The 5,235-nt window shown below is 57.2% G+C and overlaps 1 pseudogene; it reads right to left on the bottom strand.

Moving 5' to 3' along the window:
• Positions 1–379: 379 nt before the first annotated feature.
• On the bottom strand, positions 380–3,544 carry LOC120239334 (annotated as a pseudogene).
• Positions 3,545–5,235: the final 1,691 nt, after the last annotated feature.

The following is a 5,235-nucleotide window of genomic DNA, read 5'->3' as shown; positions in this document are numbered from 1 at the left end:
GGGTCAGACCTAAGGTCAGGTCGCGATGTCACGGTTTGTGAGTTCGTGTCCGGCTCTGTGCTGACAGCTCGGAGCCTGAAGCCTGCTTTGAATTCAGTGTCTCCCCTTCCCTCTCTGCCCCTCATTTGCTCAATGTTTTCTCTTTCTCTCAAAATGGATGCTAAAAAGAAAAATGTACTAAAGTAGCTCCATGACACGTGAGATGGGGGCGGGTTACCCACGGAGGAGCAACGTGAGCTCTCAGCCATCCAGTTCTAGAAAGCAGTGGTGGGAGAGAAGGAGCTTTTATTGAGGCAGTACAGTCATCCTTAGGGGGAGGTCCCAGTGTCCTGGGGCCCTGGGGGTGGGTCGGACTCCAGGCTGGGGGCGGATTGCCAGGCCGCGGCTACATAAAGGTGAGGTGAGTCGAGGCAGGGACCCCACAGCTTTCCTTGTGCTCCTCAAACAGCTTCTCCAGAGCCTGCATGTAGAGCGTGTGATAGTGGTCCACCTCTTCCTCGCTGGGGTGGAGGCTCTGGGGCACCGGAATGGGGCGGCCCACTGCAGGGAGAGGGGAGACACAGGTGAGGTCGAGGTGGGGGGGCCTCTGCCATCCTGCCCCGGAGACGGGCACTCACCCACGGTGGTGATGGGCTTGGCAAAGGGCAGCAGGCCCCAGGAGTCGGCCGAGAAGAGTCTGTGGCCCCAGAAGATGCAGGGACTGTAGCCTGTGAGCTTCTTGAAGGTCATCTGGCACAGGTATTGCCAGGTGTTGGGGGCAAATACCTTCCAGTGGAAGATGTCGTTCTCTCCAAAGGAGTACACGGGTACCAGGGAGGCACTGGGCAGGGACAGGGAGGGAGTGGAGGGGTGTTCGGGCCAGCGGATCTCGGAGCACCCCAAATAGGACTGCAGACCCCTCCCCACACCTGCCTCCACTTCTCAAGGTCTTTTCAAGCAAATGACAAAGAAAGATCTGCAAGAAGGAAATCACAATTCTTGAGAAATGATTGCATACCGGGCCATCATCGCCATCTGATCCTTGAAGCACATGCCGGTTAGGGTGCCCTGACACCCACCCTGGTGCAGACAGAATCTCCTGTACGGCTCCCAAAAAATTAAACTCCTAGCAGTATGTCCAGTAACAGGGTCAGTCGATTAACCCATATTTGTTTCTATTCTTTATACTGTATTTTTACCATACAGTGAGTAGAGAAAAAAAAGTGCTCTTATGGCACTCCTGGGTGGCTCAGTGGGTTAAGCATCCGACTTCAACTCAGGTCGTGATCTCATCGTGTGTGAGTTCAAGCCCTGCATCGGGCTCACAGCACAGAACCTGCCTCAGATCCTTGGTCCACCTCCATCTCTGCCCCTCACCTGCGCTCACTCCTTCAGAATAAACTTAATGTTCTAAACTATCCATGTATAGGGGACCCATGCAGTTCAAACCTGTGTTGTTCAAGACTGAACTCTATACGTTTTCTCATCTAGCCGTGAAAACTACAATATCGTTGCATACTTAGGCTATGAGTCTGTTTTGCAAGTAAAGACACATGTCTGAGGCCTTGCCTTTGAGGTAGTGTCAGAAAAGGATTTGAACCCAGGGCTTCTGAGCACAAGGTCCTGCTACCCAAGCTATGATCCTGCATCTGTCAGAGAGGGAAGACAGGACGAGAAAGTGGGAATGATGCTTGAAGCAGAGAATGCCTGCACATGCTGAAATGAGAGGGGTGTCCCGGCGCCTCAGTGTTTGAGTATCGACTTCAGGTCAAGGTCATGATTTAGAGGTTTATGAGTTCCAGCCCTGTATCTGACTCTGTGCTGGTCGCTTGGAGCCTGGAGTCTGCTTCGGATTCTATGTCTCCATCTCTCACTCAGTCTCTGTCTCTCTCTCAAAAAGAAGTAAACATTAAAAGAACAAAGTGTTGGCATGAGAGCCCTGCAGGTGCAAGGCACAGTGCCAGCTCTGGGGACACAGAGGCCCAGCCACAGGGACCTGGCCACGTAGGGACAGAGACTTGGGCCCCCAGATGCAATGCACACCTCTGACCATCAGCAGCACCCCCGGTTGGGCACCTGCACCCCACTCACCTGTGCTTCAGTGCCAGGCGCACGAAGCCTTTGCGATTCCGCAGAACGATGTTGTGCTCCCCTGGGATGGTGTACAGGGCTTCCTCGGCCCCCCCAACTGCGATGACGACATCCTGCCCGCTCAGGGGCTGAGAGAGAACAAAGTCCAGGCTCCTCCGGTTCACAGAACATGCTCCTGCATGCATGAGGAGGTGGGGAGCAATCACTATCACCATCCACTGCTGGGCTGCCTAGCCTCTCACCCACACTTTCTGCATGTGCTCCACACCCCATTACATACAAACTTGCTGCCCCATGTGACTTTTAGTGCCTCTCTCAGCAGGGGCACAGGACACTTGCACCAAAGCTATCACTGATGCCCACTGTGAGCTCAGCTGACATTCAGACCAGGTCCCTGTGTCTGGTGGGAAGGGGCAGTCTGACTGGGATGGGGGAGGGGTGCCTCACCTAAGGACATGACATAGTCTCAAAGGACTGGAAAGAGGAAGATGGTGTGCAGCGCTGCTGTCACGGCATGAATCCCAGGGAAGTGCTTGGAGAAGTCGTTGGCCTCGGTGGAGATATTACAAAGGGTTCCCATGCTGTTGATTCCATGTGGGTGAGAAGCCAATATATATTTCCGGTCAGGGGGCAGCTCTGCTGTTTTCACCAGCTTGGGGACGTTGTGCAGGATGAGAAGAAAGCAATGTGGAAAGCAAAATACCAGATGAAAAGAGCTGCCCTCCACCCCACAGACTTCAGAGTTCAAGGTCATCCCTGAGTCAACAGCAGGGTGGAGGCTACTCTGGAATAAAACTCTGCCCCTTCCTCACTCTCCCTGGCCCCTTTGTTTGAGTTTAGAATGCCCAGGGGTGCATAGGCAGGGGTGAGTAACTCTGGCAGTTGGGGGAGAGGGAGGAGGCAGAGAGTCCTTGTGGATGGTGACCTGTCACCTTGATCAGATAGTAATCCCTTAGCTGTTTCCAAATACTCCAGTTCCTCGTGAACTCGAAGCACCTTCCACCTGGGGAAGAGAGATGGGTGAAAGACCCTGGAGCTCTCAGCCACCTTTTCTGCTCCCCGGGTGCAAGTCCAGGCATGCTCACCTTGGTTGGGAGTGTCCCAGTCCAGGAAGAACCACACCAGGTAGAGAACAGAGAGAGACCAGAGTGGCGTGAAGAGGAGGAAGAGGAGGAGAAGCGAGAAGAAGGGGCCTGAGTGAATGAAGAACAAAAAAGAGAAGCACTTAGGTTTTGAAGCTGGGTCGTCCAGTCCAGCCGCTCCTCTCCTCCCTGCTCATAGATGGGGAGGGTGCACCCAGCCACCTCTGGCCCCTCCTGCTCCCTTTGCAAGGGGGAGCTCTAGCCTCTCTGCCCCGACTCCCTTCTCCCCTTGGGGACCCCAGGCCACCAGACCTCTCACCCATGAAGAGGAAAGAGAGCACCAATTGATAGGCACCTATTATTTCCAGCCACTGTTTCTGCCGCGTTTCCATGGCGGAGGCAAGCGGTGGGGCTGTGGGAGACTCCTGTCCAGTAGAGCTCCTCTGCCAGCAGGGGTCCTGGAGCCTGAGCACAAACCAGGAAGGTTTGGGCGTCCACAGGATGGATGGTTTTCTCACCAGAAGGGCAAACCCATCGGAGCCTCGCAGAGCGTGGGAGTGTTGTGTGCCTGTGTGGAGCGGATGGGGAGATCTTGGATTGGGAGCGACAGAGCCCAGAATGATCTTTGAACTGCTAGCTTAGGTAGGTCAGGACTGGCCTCTGGGAGGAGTTGGGAGGAGACAGGAAGTGTGCGAGGGAGGTGGGACAGTGATTGTGGAAAGGAGTCTCCGAAGAAGCTAGGGGGCCCGCGGACTGGGTCCCTGCCTCCTGCTGGCAGTGATCAGATGCTAAGCTGTGGCCTTATGATCTCCAAGTGCGCGCCCGCAGCGCAGGTCTCCGGGAGTGTGGAGAAGCTTCGCGCACAAACACTCACACACTGCAGCTCTGTTCCCACGTTTAATTTCCCTCCCCGCGCAGGGTCGCTTCAGGGGAGCAGGAGGGTCGGAGAGAAGTGCCTGGGTGAGGGCGAGGTGCCTGTGGGCCTTTTGCTTTAGCGCGCCTTGCGTTCCTTGAAGGGCTGAGGGAGCCTCTCCACCTGAGCGCATTTGCGCGTCCACCTGCGCCCGAATGGCCACGAGCTTCGGGACACCAGGATCGCAGGGGGGCACCGGGATCGCTGGGGGACGGGGCAATGCCAGCAGAAAAGGTGACAGGGGCGGTTGCTGGGCTCCTCAGCCCATCATGTCCCTGCCCACCCTCCCGATGGTCCGGGATAGAGTTCAGGGCCCGGCGGTTGGTAAAAGCCATCCTGAAGTGCAGGGGTCGGGGATGAGGCCTGCGTGGCCGAAGCAAAGCCCACAACCAACGAGCGAGGCCCGGGCTCCGGGGGAAGTGGGTGCGCGGAGCGGGCAGAGGCCGGGGCTCACCGTGGCTGTGGACGGGCGTGCGGAAGGACAGGAGGAGGCACAGGGGCCGGTGGAACAGCCGCAGGGCCATGCTCGCAGTGGCCGAAGAGCCTCCCGAGCTCACCGCGGTCAAGAGCCCTGAGGGTTCCGGCGCTGCTGGAAGAACTCATTCTCTCCCAAACAGTAGACGGGTGCCAGGGACGCCAAAGGGGAGCAGGGGCATGTCTGACTCTGAGTCCTGCCCCTCCCCCTTACCCCCCTCCTGGACGTCTGCCTCCTCCTAGCGCCCTCTGCACCCACCTGGACAGGGCAGCGGGCGCATGTCCTGCCAGGCCCTGGCGACTTCTTCACCTGTGTTCTAGTGCCAGCTTGAGAAATCCCTTCTGATTCCGGGTCTGCTAGATCAGCGCGCCCGATTTTGTGTCCAGTGCTTCCAGGGACCCTCCCACAGCAGGAACTGCCACCAGCCACTCCCAGGCCCAGACAGCAGATAGAAGGCACTAGCTTCGTCAGAGGACAACAAACCTGGGTGCCTTACAAAAGAGGGAGGAGGGAACCACGCAGGTAGACGGGGGAGCCCAGCTCAGGGTAGCAGGCTGGAGTAGGAGGCACCAGCTAGGGCTGGGGGGAGGGGTGCTGAGGCTGACCTCCCCCCTTCTCAGCACTATGCATGATGTAGTCCCAGAAAAGAGGGAGGTGGAAGCCACAGGGCAGCATCAGCGGGTACCCCGGTACCT

The sequence above is a fragment of the Hyaena hyaena genome, unplaced genomic scaffold, assembly GCF_003009895.1.
Source record: "Hyaena hyaena isolate Hyena2069 unplaced genomic scaffold, ASM300989v1 scaffold_228, whole genome shotgun sequence".
NCBI lineage: Eukaryota > Metazoa > Chordata > Mammalia > Carnivora > Hyaenidae > Hyaena > Hyaena hyaena.
This window is presented reverse-complemented; position numbering and strand designations above follow the sequence as displayed.